The following is a 20,066-nucleotide window of genomic DNA, read 5'->3' on the forward strand; positions in this document are numbered from 1 at the left end:
ACGTGACATGACATAAAACGTTAGTTCTGCAAGCAATATATTCTTCACATTAAACCCCATTTTAATCCATTCATTAATAGGCACATGTATTATTTCATTAAGGCACATCATTGTTAATGCAACATTTCACATATGATTAAATTTCTACGTTATGCAGCATCACATTTTGATTAAGGCACAACATTAGTCTCTAAGTAATAAACACATCACTACATATTGCACTGATTCCCAGCCTAATGTTACATTTCTAAACTACATTAGTAAGATCCTCTAAATAAGTGGGTGCTGACTACTCGGGATTATGGTACACCCCTACAAATTTTACAAAGTAACATGGCGCTCTCTCAATAGCAAGGATGATTCAGTCTACCTCTTAACTGAATTGGCTGATAAAGGGTGCAAAAGGATTCAAAGGAAAATTTGAAGTGTTGCCTTCCCAGAGTGTGATGCCATGGTCACCAATTCTCTGCTGGAAAACACCAATTGCCTTCTGAACGAGCTGAAGCCATCCATAAGTTGCTGCACCCTGTAACTGTCTTTTAGTTACAAACCTTTCAGGGATGGCTTTGTGGGGGGCAGGGCATCATGGATTCTGGGCTACGCTGAGATAGGAAAACCTTTGTGAAAATGGGTTTGAAAAGATACCCCTTGAACCTTTGCGGTGGTCTATTGGAGCCAAAAATAGATTTTTTTTATTAAGTAAACAAGCTTGAACTTCAGCGCCAGCACTAGGACTGCCTGATTATGACAAACCGTTTAATTTCTATTGCCATTAACAATACGGTTTTGCATTTGAAGTGTTGGTACAAAGTTATGTGTATCAGAAAAAGCCCATAGACTGTTACTCTTCAGTTCTAAATGCAGGTATGATTGGGCACCCACCATGTTTTCATTCTCTGGAGGCCACTGCAAATCTTGTTGAAGCTTCTGAAAATATTGTGTTGAGTTCCCCATTAACTGTTGTGCTACTATTTATGAGTTGCACTTCTTCTTACTACAAAAAACAGCACCTCTACCAGCCCATCTTAATATAAAATAATGTTGTTGTCTGCTTCCCATATTACTTTGACCCGCTCTCCTGCTTTGAACTCTGCTTCCCTAATACCCACATGTGAACATGGAGATCCACATAACTGTGTCCCAGTGACTGCCCATGTTATTAAACCCCTTATCGATCTGACTGATGTGTTAATTACTGATTGTGAACTAATGTATTTTGTGTATGGATCTATGCTAAGGAACGATGAGAGTATCCTAGTGGTTGGTTATACTGCATATGTTGTATATCAAATTGTGGAGAGCTGCCCTTTTCCTACTGTGAAGTCAGCACAAGTAAAATAGCTCAAAGACCATCCTCCTGGCTGCAATTACATCAGCTTGTTGCATGAGTGAACTTCAGGCACTTTCAGTCAACCCTCTTACACCACCTTTTTCCCAGTCAACCTGGCGCTAAGGTCTTGGGCGCCATTTTTGCCAAATGTTGTGACAGCTATGCACTGGCCTCCAGAAACTCTAAGAGCCCATTGCATCAGGGCTAAGGCTTCTACCACTACATTGCCATGTGAAGTGTCTGCCATTGGTGTAACGTTTGCTTCAGTGCTTATGTTCACAAAACACTATTGCCTTGATAGCCAGGACTGGCAGGAAGGTCATTTCTCCCACTCGGTCTTGTAAGACTTTTTGGCCTGAGTCCAATCCACAGAAGCTTCCCCTTTGGGAGATACTGCTTTCATATCTATTCTAAGGTGAGGAATCTGGGATTAGAAGTATCCATCAGAAGATCAAGTTACTTACCTTTGGGAACACTCTTTCTGTTGAATACTCAATCTAACTGCAGATTCTTCCCTGTCTTGCCACCATTTCGTTCTATGGAGTGGCCTTTGTTTACATCTAAAAAGGTCCATGTTAGTATTCAGCACACTGATACCTACAATTGTTCACGCTCCACGTCTAAAGGCACGGAAAAGTAGAAGACATGAAACTGACATCAATACCCAGGGGTGGTGATTATATGTGGGGCAGTGTAAAGTCAGAGTGGAACTGCACATTACCATCTAGCTGGCACATGGGAAGACTACTATTGGGAAAGTTTTATGGATTCAGTCTGACGTGTGAGGAGTATTCTAAGGTGAGGAATCTATGGTTAGAGTATCCACCAGAAAGACTCAGGGTCCGTCAATGCTGACTGAAAGAGCATTAGAATCAGGTGGTGGTGACTGAAGGGAAGTTCAGGGTGTCTTGAGGACATGCTGAAACAATCTGAGGGCAAACCAACAGTTTCTGATTTGGGGCATTTCTGGCTCAACTGAAGCTAGGGGCAGTCTAGGGCACTCTGAGACCACTCTTGTGGCTTCTAAGGGGAATTATGGTAGTGTCTAAAGGCACCACAAGAGACTCTAAGAGCACCGCTAGGTTGTTTAAATATCAGATTGTGGTGTCACAAGCAAGGCTGAGGGGCATCTGGTCTTGTCTGTGGCCCAAATTGGGGTGTTGAAAAGGCAGACTGACATCCTGATGGCATCTCTGTGGGTCAGTGGGCAGGTCTGAGTGTGGTCTTAAGGAAAAGTGAGGGTCTCTTGTGGCCCCCTGGGAGTTTCTTAAAGCCTGCTAGGAAAGTCTGGAGGCAGGCTCAGTGCCCATGTGGGACATATGATGGGGTCTCATGGCCAGCTGGGGGTGTCTAAAGGTGGGCCAAGGGCGTGCTAAGGCATATCATAAGGGTGTTGAAGGCTGTCTAAGCTTTAAGGTCTATGAGGGCATGCTGGTGCTCACTGATGGATGGTTCAGGAAATGTGAGGGTGGGCTGTAGACCCTGGGTATTTCTTTGGCTTGGTTGGGAGTCTTTGAAACTTGCCAGTGGTGCCTGATGCCATTATCTGGGTGTCTGAGAGCCTTGTGGGCGGTGCTGAAGGGCCAGCTAATGGTGTCTGATAGAAAACTATAGCCAGGAGGGTGGCATAACACTTGGAGAGCTCTGTGCAGGTGACCAATAGCGATCTGGACTTCTCTAACGCTTTTTGAGGTCAGACTGTGGGTGTCTATGGGCCAGCTGTGGCTGTCTGAAAGCTTGTAAGGGCCAGCTAGTTGTGTCTGAAGGTGAGCTGAAGATCGCTGATTGCCAGTAGGAGTTGTCTGAATGCTAGACAAGTGCCTCTGAGACAATCCGAAAGTCTTTAAGGGCCTGCTTGATGTGTCTACAGGCTAAGCAAGGATCTCCAAAGACCTGCTATTGGAGTGTAAGAACCCGTCGTGACAGTGAGCAGGCTGAGGGTCTCTGAGGGCATACTGGTGTTTTCTGAGGGACTACAGGACAGTAGGTTTCTGAGGGGACACCAAGCATCTCCTGGGCTGACCAGATGTGTTTATGTAACACTTGTACATGACAGAATTCAAGGTGAAAGCCTCTGGTGATGTGTAGAAGGCCTGGAAGGCTGACTTTGGGTGCCTAATGGCAGGCCAAACAGTCACTGTGTGGTGTCTGGGGCCCACTGGGGGGGGGGGACATGGAGTTCGGCTGAGAACCTCTTGTATTATACAAGGACCATCTGGAGGTATTTGAAGGTGGTTGGCTTGGTAACTGGGGGAATATACTCATCATTTGTGTTAGCAGAATGCCAGGTGAGATTTTCGGAGGGTCTGTTTGGAGTGTCTGAAGGTATGCTAAGAGTTCTTGAGGATCGAATAGTGGTCCTAATGACTAGTTGAGGTTGTTTTCATGTGGATTGAGGGCTGCCTGAGGGTTACAATGTCTACCAATTACAAAAGGTATAGTTAATGAAGAAGCAGATTTCAGGTTTAACAAACATCCAAACAAGATCCTCATTGGTTTGTCCAAATAAGATCCAATGTGATCAATCAGTTCTTGTTGGAATGCTTGTCACACTTGTAATCTGGTTCACTCTAGCTTTTGTGTTTGGTATATGTCTATGATTGAGACGGTGTACTAGATAATCTATAATCCTTTCTCCCTCTCTTCTTATGGACTGAGGTATACAATGGTCAATGGTCTTCATGTCTCAGTGTATACTACAGATGGTTGGAGGTGGTACTGAGGGACTGATGGTGGCCAAGAGTTTTTCAAGAGCTGGTGCAGCTGGGCTAGGGTGGCCATCTTGATCCTGTGCTGTCTCAGTCCCTTGAACTGTCCTCATGATGTTCCGTCATGTCAGCTGGGTCTTACTTCTATCATGTCACTCCTTTTGGCAGGTGCAGTCCAACTTCTTGTGCATGCAGGTAGATTTCCTTCTCTCTGTATTTCAAGCAGCAAGGAAGCTCTCTAGGCTTTCCGACACCTAGGTCCAGCCAGGAAAGAAAGTAGCATGCATGCAGAGGTTCACTCCTGGCTTTTGCAAAACAAGCTGGTGCCCAGGCTTTCTTGGTATTGTGTTGATCCATTGAACAAAGTACTGATGAGGGGACCAGTAATCATCCTCCACAAGCAGACACTAGTTTATATCAATGTTCTGCTGCTTCTCTAATTCTAGACATGCATTTTCTGGCAATTGTTAGCCAGATTTGCAAGCTTCCTGCCCTGCCGCCTATATTGATGCCGGATTTGGCCTGGTTCAGTTGGGGATGGTATTGGCCCTGTCTGGAAGGTCATTACTACATGAAATGCCACCTTTCAGGAAATTGGGAGGCTGTGGATTTATGCTGGCTGGATACATCTAAACTAAGTCAAACATTCTGTGCAAGCTACCTTCCTCAGCCACCATGTACTCCAGACTGGGACGGGGTACAGATGAGTGTGTCCGTGCAGGTAGCAATGTGCAAGATGGGCTTTGCTAGTTTACACAAAGAAAATCATAAACTCAGTATCCACCAGTCCAGGTACAGATAGAGAAGCACACAAATCACATGCATCCTTCATGCATATCCCATACAAGATAAATGCCAATAACCTCAGTTACGGGGACTGCTCTGACTTTTTTCCGATGGTGGACCTGGTAAGGAGTCTTGATACTGGGGTACGAGTAAAGAGGCTGTGCCTCTGACTATGCTATCTTGATGTAAGCTCTCAAAGGATTTTAGATATTATTGAGAGGGTCTTAACTGTAAAAGTGTCTTCAGCTAATATTTTGCTATATAATTCCACTGTACTATAAAGGGGATTTTGAAAGTCTCCTACATTAAAACGTCTCACAGATAAGGACTGTGCTAGAACAACTCTCTGCAAAGGTAGAACCGCTCAGCCTTCCAGGCTAAATGTTTATGGTTTGTTCAGATGTCTCAGCAGCTTTCAAAATGATGTACAACGAGCAGGCTATTGATAGCTATGGCCCTGACAACGTTCTAGTCGGCTTTATCCAGACATGACCACCTAAGTTCCCGAAGTGGCAAGTATATTCTTTCAGCCAAACACGTATCCAGTACAGAACACAACATTTCGTAAGGGGCAGGCTTTTACTCTAAGCTCAGCTGATCACCCCACACCCACTTGCCACCAAACCCACATGCTTTGATTTGAATCATGCAGAGACACAGCAATTCTAATCTTAATGTAAATACTTTGTTGTTATCAACGTGAGTGCCACTGATCGGTTTTAAGCAAGGTACAATTAGGTGCAGGTGACTGTTTAGGTAGTCCTCTAGTGCATGGAAGCAAGGCAACGCAACATCAAGGTATGTAGATGTGAAGGTAAGAATAGTAAATCTTTACTTACTTATTACAGATGATATAGTGGTAGTCAATATCCTGGATTCTACATCTGTGGTAGAATGACCAGGCTTATTTAGAGGAAGTGAGTAACACGACTTCCGCCAAAAACAAATCAAGTTCAGGCTACTTTCTTCTGCATTACACTATCCCTTTATGGGTGTGGCAGCCTTTCTCAGAGCTGCAAACACGTTATCTTGGTGTGCTAGAAGGAACCTCTCAGAGTCTCGTGGATATCTATAATGTGGGAATTAGGTTGGTACCAGTCATGTGAGGGTACATGTGCAGTACCACCTGTAATGGCAGAAATTGTCTATCGTTGCTGCTGCCACAGAGTTTTGGTCCTGAGGTTGATCCTGCTGTTGTGTCAGATGCACCCCCAAGTTAAAGTACTTGCCACTGTGTCCCCATCGGGAAGTACAAGATTCAACTCGGTGGGGACAATGGTCCGTACACCATACTAGGGGTTAAGTGACCATCCCCCTAACACTAAGGGGCCCATTAGGATGGCGGGCAGATCCCCCCTGCCAGGCCGGCGGTAGCCACCGTCGGCCTGGCGGGGGCAATCCGCCCGCCATCCGTGCCGGAATGACCACCCGCCATGTTAGCATGGCTGGGGGTCCGCGGCGGATGGAAAGACCGTCAGCCGCTTTTCCGCCCCGGTCGCCTTGGGTATGGTGGCGGTGTCTGTGTCTATCAGACACCGCCAGCCATATTACCATGGGCATTTTTCAATGAGGTGCACAAGTAAATCTAAAGCTGTAGTGTGTTTATCTAGGTACCTATATTGATACTCCTATTTCTGACCCTTGTCCGGTTATTAATTCACTAATGTCCATACAACGGCACAGAAACCCGTTTTCAGATTAGGTCATAGCGCATGCTGTCACATTAAGCAAGCACTATCCCTCCAGCCCCTAGAAAGCACACCGAGTTCTCAAAACAAATCAAACCTCCAGCAGACCTGGGAAATCCCCCGCAGCTATTGTTTTGATTTCGCTCAAGAACTCCTGAAAAGAATGTAAGAACGACCAGTCCTTATGACATTCTTACTGACGTCTTATGTCCATCCTTACGTCAAACTCTGCACCTTTCAGGTATAAATATACCAACGCTGCCCTAGGCAAACACACGGTGGTGACGAGTTTGGAGCAGCGCTACTTGCTGGAGAGCCCAGCTGATGCAGAAAAGCCCACGGACGCTGCCCCTCCCTTTTGACGCGCTGAGAGAGACGCTGCCTTTTCTCCTGCCGAGAAATCCAGCCTCCGGCGTTTCCAGCCGCTCTCGCGGGTAACTGGGATATCGAGTCCTGAGACAGAGATACCAAGCCCGGCTACGAGATCTAAATATGACCTGGTTTCTTTCATTCAGACCAATCTGGCAGAATTGTGTAATGCCTGTATTAAGGTGCATGCTATGCGGCGAAGAATGCGTGTTGGACACCTGTCTTACACTACAATCGGACGTACCATTGGATGCAGTACTTGGGTCCAGTAAAGGCTCATGCATTGTGCTGTCCCCAGCGGCTACCTATCCTGATGACGGCATTCGTGGAGACTTCACCACTACGATTGAAGGGTAGTGAAGTACAAGATGAAAGCAGCATCGACCAGGTACGACCTTCTGTAAGCAGTTCTGATCGAACCATCATTGAAAGCAATCATGCGCATGACTGCATGGTAGCGACATTTTCCAACCTAGTCGAACTTTCACCAGAAGCTGTAGACTGTTTTTTCGAGAGTCTGTCTGAAATGATGTTTTCACCAGAACAGAGAGAATGAATTTTAAACAAATTTGCACACGGCGTTCCCTGAACTCTGAATTTGGCCTTCAGTCTTTTTGAAAACAAAGTGACTTGAAACTATTTTTTCTCTTCTCCCATGAAAAGCGAAAACTTTTTTCCCAATTCCAAAATATTTAGCTTTTTGGCACTTATCTTCTGCTTAAAGTAAAACTATTCTTAGAGAACAGAGCTTCTATTATTAGGAATTCTAGAGACGTTACATTACCTCAACCTCTAGCTTATATGCAATTAACTGTGTTTATATGTGATGAGATGGTCTCGCAATTTTTTTCTGTATCAAGAGCCATTTCATGTGTAATTTCGCAAATCATTCATGCTGATATAAAATGTGCATCTCCTTTTTGAATGATTATACTACTTGAATGCATACAGTACCTATACTCATTTCGTGCATTTCGCATACGCCATTTTTCAAATACAAAAAAAAAGTGTTTTTGGGGTGGTTCGGTATACACATGCACTGTTAGTTATGTTTACTATTGCTTAGGTTAGTAAATATGTACATAAAATCGTGGAGTGGGTGTAGTGTGTTTATCTAGGTACCTATATTGATACTCCTATTTCTGACCCTTGTCCGGTTATTAATTCACTAATGTCCATACAACGGCACAGAAACCCGTTTTCAGATTAGGTCATAGCGCATGCTGTCACATTTAGCAAGCACTATCCCTCCAGCCCCCTAGAAAGCACACCGAGTTCTCAAAACAAATCAAACCTCCAGCAGACCTGGGAAATCCCCCGCAGCTATTGTTTTGATTTCGCTCAAGAACTCCTGAAAAGAATGTAAGAACGACATGTCCTTATGACATTCTTACTGACGTCTTATGTCCATCCTTACGTCAAACTCGGCACCTTTCAGGTATAAATATACCAACGCTGCCCTAGGCAAACACACGGTGGTGACGAGTTTGGAGCAGCGCTACTTGCCGGAGAGCCCAGCTGTTGCAGAAAAGCCCACGGACGCTGCCCCTCCCTTTTGACGCGCTGAGAGAGACGCTGCCTTTTCTCCTGCCGAGAAATCCAGCCTCCGGCGTTTCCAGCCGCCCTCGCGGGTAACTGGGATATCGAGTCCTGAGACAGAGATACCAACCCTCCAGCCTTCTAAATCCCAGGTACTGAACTGAATAAACCCCTCACAGAGAATTCTTGAGTCAGATTCTTGGCAAAACAAACTTAACTTAAACTGCTACTTACTTACTCCCTCCCACGTATTAGGCTCAGGTCAGGTACACCGGGGTAGGCATAGTTAGAAGCACCAGTTGAGTACGATTAGTCAATGTATATATGTATGTATATCTTTTATCCATTTTAAAGTATCATATGGCTAAGAAACCATATCAATGCTTTTACAGTATTATTTTATAATCTTGCTTTTACTGTATGCACTTTACTTAACCTTAAGTATTGCTACTGTAGCGATTCATTTCTCTTGTATGAGAAAAAGAGACTGATCAATAAATAACACCTTTTATTGAACACGCCCATCTCTTCTATCTCTACAATCTGGTGGAACTAAGTATGCACGTACTGACTGAGTAAAATGATTGTCTTTTGTTTTCACACGACTCTAGAGATATACTCTTGATTAGGGGGGAGCAAAGTTGTCATGTTCTATGGTTGTCAGAAACTAAATCCCTTCTTGTCTATCCAGGGAGGTTAAACTCCTCCTTGCCTATTCGAGAAAGTTTCTAGTGAACTCTGAGCTAGCTGGCACACATAACTTTAAGTCTAATATCGTCAGTAGAAGACCTAGTTAACCACAGTCCTACGTCTATACTATTGAAGATATTATTCCAATGCGCAGAGCCTATTGGGATAATAGGAACTACACTACATGGCGCCCAACATTTGGTAAGGCGATAAAACTAACGCAAGGCATTAGAGTAACTCAGTCGTGCATTTCCACACAGACCCTTTTCTCCCATAAAACTCCAAAGACGTCTGGAGTGGGTCAAAGGTTAAATCCGCCAAACTTAGTAGGAGGAGACTCCTATGTATGGGTTTTGGTTTATTCAACGTTGAAGGATACAGTGTTCCAAAATGTTGTGCATCCAATCTTTGTTTCCTTGAAAACTTGATCTGCAACAAAAAACCTTCCTGTCAGTAAAATGTCAGACAACGAAGGAGATAGGGAGACAGCTAGATTAGCAGCTCAACTCCTAGCGGAAGACACAAGTCTCCTACAGCAGGACCCGGATGCAATAATCATCCCGGTCAGCATAAGAAAAACTATAACTTTAAAACTCATAGAAAATGGACTAACACCAAGAGGTGGTACAGTCATATTCGTAATTGAGGCACACGAATATCGGCAGACAGAGGTATTCTATTCATGGATAAACTTTCCAGCGGCAAACGCTGTCACAAAAGAGTTCCACTATTATAAAATAGAGGAACCTCCGGATGAGTACACTCCTTTCGAGGAGGTGGAAATACCACTAAAATACCAAGAGCACCTGCTCTGATTTAAAGGCGCCCTAAAACATAATGATCATATCACCAGGCTCAGTCCACTAGGTAGACCAGGAGCAACATGGCCAGTTCTAACCGGCTACACACCACATCCAGACATTGAAAAAATGTCAATACCAGAACTTTTAGCACAACTAAAACAACTGATTAAAATACACAGACAATTAGTCCAATATGTAATGCGGACTTCAACAGTCCAACCAGCTATTAAAATTCCACAGCTGACCCCTCATCAGGGGAAGACAAATAAAATCACACCACAGAACATACAGTCCTGTCTAGGCAAAGTACCCATTAAACGGGAACAAATTCCATTCTGGTGAGCACAGAAAATCACTCAAATAGAGGCAGTATTTCCGGATACTACACCTACTGAGAAACACAGAATTCTGACTATCTGTCTTCCAATGGGGATCGCACCACATGTGGAGGACTGTGACACTTGGGGTACAGTCTTTGCTTCCATTTACACAAAAACACATGGTGTTCCGTCCATGTCGGTAATACCAGAGGTGCTAAAACAGATTCAAAATTAATACGGTCCGGAACCTGCTTTAACTCTGGGTATGAAATTACTGAAAGACTTTAAGCAGGTCTCGGCAATATTACTAGCAAACATAAAAGGGGAAGCAGCAAATGTGGCAATCCGCCAAAGATTGAAGGAAACAGATATAGCAGAACAACCATTTGAACTTGCCAGAATCATAGAAAAATCCTATGAAGAGCTAGGAAGAGATAGTTTGGGTGGGAAACCAGTGAAACCCCAACTAATAGAAAATCCTGAAAAGGTATTTATTAAAAATAATCTAAACACTTCAAAAAAGAACTGGGATGGAAATAAACAATCCACTCCCAAAGAAAAAAGATTCCAGTCCAGAGGAAGGTCTCCTCGGCGGAGAGAAAGATCTCCGGACCAAGGACACAAGTCTCCCCAGAGGGAGCCCTCTGAGAAAAAATACAACCTTAGAAATAGGGATAATTTGAAGAAACCTGAAAGATATCAAGATATTGATACACGTCCCTCTCGATCTTTTCAGACTTCCTCGCAGAAATCGGAAAGAAGAGGACGGTCAGAACAAAGGGAAGAGCACGTCAAGTCCAAAGACAAAGAACCTGCTCATCAAAGTAAAAAGTTACAATTTCCAAAGAAGAAGGTAGCCAGCATTAAAATAATCAAACATGCTGAGGATCCTGAGGACTCAGTTGAAAAACGGAGAGTGGGCTCAGACAATGCTAGACAGCGCAGCAGAAGTGAGCATAGCTCGCAAGATCCTGATGAATCATCTGGAGACAGTGGACACGAATGAATACATTCAAGTGGAAACTGCAGATACCAGAGTTAGCAAACCTCATAAAATATATGAAATAACTTTACGTATAGAGGGAGATAAGACTAGGAAAATAAGGGGTCTATTTTGGGATAATCTCTCCAAGGGCTATGACATCCTTCTAGCTGAAAAAGACTGGCCACCAGAATTTGTCAGGGAGTGCCCTCATGGCGAAGAAATGATTATGCCTGCCTTCTCAAATCATATTCCAATTCATAAAAAATATACACTTGCAAGAAAGTGGGCAGTAGCCCAAGCTCCTGCACTATATAAAAATCATGTGGGATGGGATGAGGACTCTCCTCCTCACAAGATCCAATTAAAATCTCAACCAACTGCACAGAGTCAGTACCCAATTAAGCAAGAAGCTAAAAAACAGGTCAGGGAGATCTTAGATCAACTTGAATACCAGGGGGTGATTGAAACATGCACCTCACAAATGAACAATCCTTTGTTTCCTGTCTCCAAACCAGATGATTCATATCGTCTAGTTTTGGACTACAGACACCTTAACTCATGCTGCAAAACGTTTGCAGTACAAAACTCACACAGTGCCGCACTAATGAATAGCATAGTGCGCAAAAAATACAAAACAACATTAGACATATCTAATGGATTCTTTTGTCAAAATATGGCACCTGAAAGCAGATATTTGACCACTTTCTCAATAAATGGCTCGCAGCAAATTTCTGTCGTTTGCCCCAAGGGTTCAAGAACAGCCCAGGATTATTCTCAGCGAGAGTAACAGAGTTACTACAAATATATGATGACGAGGCATTATCTTATGTCGATGACATCTATCTAACAGATAATGACTTGGATACTCACTTGAAAAGAGTGAACACCATCATACTTGGGTTCGCAGCAGAGGGTTACAAATTCAACTTCAAAAAGTCAAGAATTGCCCATCTAACTTTCCTGTTTTTAGGATATGAATTATCAAGTGAAGGCAAAAGCCTGGCTGACAATTTCCTAGAGAAATGTGCTGTAATCCAAGCACCTAGAACACTGAAAAACTTGCAATCAATTCTAGGTTTCCTAAATTTCGGAAGAACTTACATTATAAATTATGCAGAGAGGGTTAAACCCCTCTATGATCTAATAAAACCAGATTTTAAAAGAATCAATTGGACTCAAAAACACACAGAAATTTTTAGATCTTTACAAACAGACATGTTAGTTAAAACAAAACTGCAAACACGCGATAACACACGCAACCTTGTAATCCGAGTCATCCCAGGAAGATGCGGATTCACATACCTAACCTCTAATGATGGAGAAACGGTACCAATAGCTTACAAATCACACTTGTACACCGAAGCGGAAAAAACATTCAGCATTAAAGAAAACATTGTTCATACGGTTCAAACATCTGTAGCAAGAGAAAGATACCAAGCTGACGGCAGACGGATTACAGTCAGAATAGCAGAATCAGCCTTTTAGGCATTAACAAGCCCATGTAATTTACCTACAATGGCACTAAATCCAAATGGATACAATGGGAAGATTCGCTTGCTACAGACAGAGTGAAATACTATTTTGACCCGGAAATGAAAAAATTAAAAGATCTAGAATATGAAAGAGAATATCCTCTGCCTGGCGACATTCTGCCCATACGACAGTACGCCTGTGTAATATATACAGACGGACATGCTCAGCCCTCAGTTTGGGGAGAGCAAGCTTATAACGCCACATGCGAGATTACAAAAGACGTGTGGCGCGAAGGTAAATTGAAACCTCTGTTTACAAAAACACACTCAGTGGAAAATAATTCAGAACAACAAACTGAAATAATAGCGTTAAAAATGGCGCTAGATAATGCGGATCGTGAATTCCCGACACTAATAGTGTGCGATTCGTATTACTGCGTCAAATCATACAATAACGATTTGCAGAAATGGGTTGAAAACAGGTACAAAGATGACACAGGTGCCACAATAAAGCAAAAATCGCTTTGGGAACAAGTAGTTCTTTTACAGAAAGAACTACCAAAGACTCACGTGATACACTCACTGAGTCATCAGCGTGATGGCGTTCACGTTGCAGGGAATTCATTGGCTGAGACAGCCACAGCGAAAACAACTAAATCGGCTTCCGTAGCTACAAAAAAGCGTTCAGTAAAATACATTGACGGGGAAACAATGCTGGCGGTAAAAACGTCATCAAAAGGCGACTGCTCAGCGCTACCCATCATGTATCCACTCAGTTATACATACATAATCGATGCAAACTCTGTTCCTTTTGCTCGAATCCCTGGAGTGGGGGATAGAGTGATTCCAAACATGAACAAGAGAGGCTTGTTAATAGCAGACGCACATATGGGTGAGGGTCTTAGACACCTCAAACTAAAAGATTCTCTGGAAGAATTGCAATCCACATACTGGTGGCCAGGAATGAGCCTGCAACACCACATATTTGCAAAAAACTGTCCAAACTGCAACAGAGATCGCAGTGGCGACCGAGACGGTGTTTTACCATGGCGGTTCGCTCAAGACGGGATTAAACAATAAAAATATAAAACCCAATATGATTAATGCGTCAAATTAACATATAGAGACTATCATCACTTAAAATGTAGACCCCAGCTCTCGGCTGACGTCTGAACTGTTATATAAAGATTTGCGAGTCTATAATGGCATATACGCATGGGGCATGCTACATTCTGACCATTGCCCTGCTTTTAGCTCTTGAGCTTATGGGGGGCGTATGGCCAGCATGGGCATTGCATTGCGGGACTCTTATCACTTCCTTCCTGAGGGAGACGGGATGGTGTAAAGAAAAAACCAAGGCATAGAGCAATCTGTAACGGCAAAGGTATTAGGTTCGGGAGCTGGGTGGGTCAAACATTTAATAAGTGTCCAACGTAGTCTTAACAATCTACCAAGAAATTCTCTGAAAGGTCTCAGTCTGTACGAACTATTGTTGGGGACTAGAATGTTAATCCAGGACCTCGACAGTCAAACTTCAGTGGTTAAAGAAAAATGCTTTGATATCAAAGATCGTTTGGCTATTTTACAGGACTTAAACGAAACAAGAAAAGACCTGAGCAACATAAAGTTGAAACAGCAGCCAATAACCACTGAGGAGAAACCACCTGTCCCAGCAAGGCCTGTCTGGATTCCAAAAATCGGGGATCTGGTCAGAGAGAAGATCGCGGTGAAGAAGGAATTTGGGCCTTCTTACAGAAAAGCAGTTCCTGTCTTGTCTGTCAACGGGACAAGATCAGTAGTACTACCGCCCCTTGCTGGTAAAAAGGAGAACCAAGTTGTATCCATCGACCTGGTTAAACCACAATCATGTGGCCGATAACAAGTAGTAGGCCAAGTGGACTCCTAAGAAGTAGCAGAACACCAAAGTTTGCTACAAACACAGAGGTTCAAACTGAAAGACTAATCACAATTGATGAACCTACAGTAAAACAACAAGGACTATGCAACAAAGCCATGGAACTTAAACCTCTTGAAACCCAAATTAAAATCTTAAATCAAGAAACACCAGTCTACAATGATGTAACCACAGACTATGCTAATGAAACAAAGAAAATTCCAAAAACAAAAAGGAATCCAGAAGCAATTGAAACAATTGACAGAACAGCATCAGGCTACTTCATCAACTTCGATGATTTTTCTGAGGATCTGAGTGAACCTGAGGAACAGCCGACAACAAAATCTTTTAAAGACAAATCAAAGGAACTCTTTCATCAACTAAAAGAAACCTATCTGATTTCTCCATGGATTGAACTTTGGGTGGCACTAGGAGTATTCATCCTCATACTTTGGCTCATCACGGTACTATGCTTGGGACATTTCATTGAGGGAAAATATGCTACAATGGACACAGCAAGTCAGAATATCAACTTGGTCCTGAAACCACACAAGTCTTCACACATCGAGAAAAGAGAACTTTCTTCAGTAAACTTCACAGCCAATCCTATACCCGGTGGGGTAGCATGGGACAAAACTGATTACGAAATATATGGTCCGGTTGAGCTCCTGAAGTATCCTCATCAATTCAAGATTTCATTGAGTGACTTTGTAAAACCGAGCACATTCGCTGATGATTGGGACTTTGAAAGTATTAATGATATGATGTCTGATCTAGTAATGTCAGCTAAATTTACAGAACATGATTATTTGCAAGGTTCATCTAATTACGATCAAATGTTTTGTTACAACCATTATGGTAACCATTATCTGCATAAATCTACTCAACCTAGAAATGTTTTACATTTTAACCAATGGGAGCATTGTGCAACTCCACCAAAAGGCAGTTCAAAGACATTTTTTGATAAATATTCATACTTTTCAGGGTTTAACACAAGTAATGCAGAATCATTTTATTTCAAATTGTTAAATAAGACAGGAGTGAAAACCATGCTTACAAACACAAAATTGATATATTCGGACTCATTTTTTGAAAAAATGAATACATTCGGTTTTGATTTCTGGAACAATAACATTGAAACGAAAATGATCTGGGGCACAAAAGATTGGCAAGTGCAAGGTATAGAATCATTATTTAGAGCCTGCATGATCCCAGAACAAATTATATTTTTGAATGACACAATTCAACAAACAACCTGTCTTGGCCTAGCCAAAATTAAAGACTTAAACAAACCGTCTATTCCAAAACCAACACCTAACAGTAATAGCACTACGGATGTTGAGATAGACATATCCCATATTTTAAACCAAAACAGAACACATCCTGATTGGAAACAATGGTTGATCTGGCCCACAGACACAAATAACTGTCAAGACAGATTCCTGAACAAAATACAGGGGTTCAAATTGACCAGGCCAGACCCAAGATACTCCCAGAGACAACATCCAGGGATTGTAACTACTTACAGTGTGGGGAAACTCTGCCTTCAATGGCTACATAGATCCACACTGTCAGAAATTAAGCAACACTTAACTTTACTTAAAGAAGGTGCTGACTTGCGTGATTTCATCATGGGACCACGCAAACAGCGTCAAAAACGTTTCATAGCGGCCTCTATATATGCAGCTTACAACGAAGCATGGAAAGTAACTCAAATTGAGACAGCAGAAAAAATACGGGAAATTGACCGTGTTAATTTGGAAAAATCACTTTCTGTTGTAGACAATGGGTTAATGACTCTGTCTTCCAGAATATATTCACTGAACAGTATTGTATCTTCTGCAATCGATATAATAGAGCAAGACTTACTGATGTTGCAACACGTTCAGTCTCAATTACGTTCTATTGTACAGCTTGGCTGGACGTTACAAAATCTGCGTTCAGGCGATGTGCCTTGGCGTTTAATAAACACAACGTCACTATTTAATATCTTTAACCTTACTGATAAACAAATCAGTTTGGCACAAAAGGGTGCTGACTATACAATTCTGAGCATTGAAAAACTTGAGAGATTACCATTGACAATGTCAGAACGACCTGTCATTGAATGGATAATACATGGGATGATAAATATACCGATAACAACTTTCCAGTTTCAATACTGCCAAAAATATATACAGGCAGGCCAGTATGAAAGGTTGGGTAAAGGATACGTTAAGTCAACATGGAACTTGCCCTATACACACACATGTGTCAGTAATAAAGGACAGAGTGTATTTCTTAGTGGTAATAATTGTGAAAAATCACTAAGTGGCATACTTCTGTGTCAGGGTATAAGTTTGCATGGGGCCTGTGAAGGGACTTCAAATAACCTTTCATGTAACCAGTTAGGCACACCTGCAACACAAATAGATAACCCTGGGCGTAGTGTGCGGAGTGGGGCTCCGCGGAGCTACGCGAAGTGGGCACACAACTACGCCCACCCGCGCACTCCGCGTAGCCCCACTCCGCACCGCCCGCCTCCCTCCCGCCCTCCCTAAATACATAAATAAAAGTATAAAAAGCTTTTAAAAACACTTACCTTGTCTGCCGCGTCCCCGGGGCTCCCTCTCGCCGTCCCGCGATTCGCGCCGCCACCGATTCGGATCCTAATGCGCATGCGCGGGCAGCCGCGCATTCCTCATGAGAAATGCGCATGCGCGGCCACCCGCGCATGCGCATTAGGATCTGAAATGGCGGCGCGAATCGCGGGACGGCGAGAGGGAGCCCCGGGGACGCGGCAGACAAGGTAAGTGTTTTTAAAAGCTTTTTATACTGTTTATTTATGTATTTAGGGAGGGCGGGAGGGAAGCGGGTGGTGGCCGGCTACGCACCGTCTGCGGAGCGCGCGTAGTGCCGCCTGGCTACGCCCGCTACGCAAAATGCGTAGGAGACGGCACTCCGTGCACTCCGTGCACAGAGCGTAGCTGGCCGCCCAGGGTTACAAATAGAACCATTCTTTAGGAGACTTTCGAACGGGAGTTACATTCTAATTGTGGATCACAGATGTTGTGGCTTGCTTCCAGGAAAACCTTATCTTGTAAGCGTGACTTCCAGGGTCATGTGCTGTGAAAGAGTATTGTTCCCGAATAATGCTCCAGACAGGGAGGGAAGGTTATGGCCCAGTTTAAAAATCTCTTCTATTCGAATTGATACTTTAAGCAGAATGAAGACTGTGCTTCTACAGACGCCAACCCAGTTGACGTCATCAAAAGAAACGTATGATCTCCAAGTTGCAAGGACATCGGCAGAGATTCATTCAATGTTATCAACAAATTGCCCCCTACACTTCGCAGAAATGCTGAACGAAATCTTAAATATTTCTGATACAAGTGGTATCGCAAGTGTATTTAAGACAGTTTTTTCGGGACTGTTAACCCCATTCAAAGCAGTCCTGGGTATTTTTCCAAATTTCGTCCATTCCATCTTTGGCGGACTTCCACTCCTGTTGGGAATCGTAGCAGGCATTTTATTCTTGCTACTCTTGCTTCGTTATGGCAAGCCATGTCACAGACAAGACTCCAGCAACAATGGAAGAAACGATCCTAGCTATCCGCTACCGGGACCGCATAACTAAAGTCCTTGGCTTAGCCCGGCTACGAGATCTAAATATGACCTGGTTTCTTTCATTCAGACCAATCTGGCAGAATTGTATAATGCCTGTATTAAGGTGCATGCTATGCGGCGAAGAATGCGTGTTGGACACCTGTCTTACACTACAATCGGACGTACCATTGGATGCAGATACTTTGTTGGGTCCAGTAAAGGCTCATGCATTGTGCTGTCCCCAGCGGCTACCTATCCTGATGACGGCATTCGTGGAGACTTCACCACTACGATTGAAGGGTAGTGAAGTACAAGATGAAAGCAGCATCGACCAGGTACGACCTTCTGTAAGCAGTTCTGATCGAACCATCATTGAAAGCAATCATGCGCATGACTGCATGGTAGCGACATTTTCCAACCTAGTCGAACTTTCACCAGAAGCTGTAGACTGTTTTTTCGAGAGTCTGTCTGAAATGATGTTTTCACCAGAACAGAGAGAATGAATTTTAAACAAATTTGCACACGGCGTTCCCTGAACTCTGAATTTGGCCTTCAGTCTTTTTGAAAACAAATTGACTTGAAACTATTTTTTCTCTTCTCCCATGAAAAGCGAAAACTTTTTTCCCAATTCCAAAATATTTACCTTTTTGGCACTTATCTTCTGCTTAAAGTAAAACTATTCTTAGAGAACAGAGCTTCTATTATTAGGAATTCTAGAGACGTTACATTACCTCAACCTCTAGCTTATATGCAATTAACTGTGTTTATATGTGATGAGATGGTCTCGCAATTTTTTTCTGTATCAAGAGCCATTTCATGTGTAATTTCGCAAATCATTCATGCTGATATAAAATGTGCATCTCCTTTTTGAATGATTATACTACTTGAATGCATACAGTACCTATACTCATTTTGTGCATTTCGCATACGCCATTTTTCAAATACAAAAAAAAAGTGTTTTTGGGGTGGTTCGGTATACACATGCACTGTTAGTTATGTTTACTATTGCTTAGGTTAGTAAATATGTACATAAAATCGTGGAGTGGGTGTAGTGTGTTTATCTAGGTACCTATATTGATACACCTATTTCTGACCCTTGTCCGGTTATTAATTCACTAATGTCCATACAACGGCACAGAAACCCGTTTTCAGATTAGGTCATAGCGCATGCTGTCACATTTAGCAAGCACTATCCCTCCAGCCCCCTAGAAAGCACACCGAGTTCTCAAAACAAATCAAACCTCCAGCAGACCTGGGAAATCCCCCGCAGCTATTGTTTTGATTTCGCTCAAGAACTCCTGAAAAGAATGTAAGAACGACAAGTCCTTATGACATTCTTACTGACGTCTTATGTCCATCCTTACGTCAAACTCGGCACCTTTCAGGTATAAATATACCAACGCTGCCCTAGGCAAACACACGGTGGTGACGAGTTTGGAGCAGCGCTACTTGCCGGAGAGCCCAGCTCTTGCAGAAAAGGCCACGGACGCTGCCCCTCCCTTTTGACGCGCTGAGAGAGACGCTGCCTTTTCTCCTGCCGAGAAATCCAGCCTCCGGCGTTTCCAGCCGCCCTCGCGGGTAACTGGGATATCGAGTCCTGAGACAGAGATACCAACCCTCCAGCCTTCTAAATCCCAGGTACTGAACTGAATAAACCCCTCACAGAGAATTCTTGAGTCAGATTCTTGGCAAAACAAACTTAACTTAAACTGCTACTTACTTACTCCCTCCCACGTATTAGGCTCAGGTCAGGTACACCGGGGTAGGCGTAGTTAGAAGCACCAGTTGAGTACGATTAGTCAATGTATATATGTATGTATATCTTTTATCCATTTTAAAGTATCATATGGCTAAGAAATCATATCAATGCTTTTACAGTATTATTTTATAATCTTGC

This window comes from Lissotriton helveticus, chromosome 8 (genome assembly GCF_964261635.1).
Source record: "Lissotriton helveticus chromosome 8, aLisHel1.1, whole genome shotgun sequence".
In the NCBI taxonomy this organism is placed as follows: domain Eukaryota; kingdom Metazoa; phylum Chordata; class Amphibia; order Caudata; family Salamandridae; genus Lissotriton; species Lissotriton helveticus.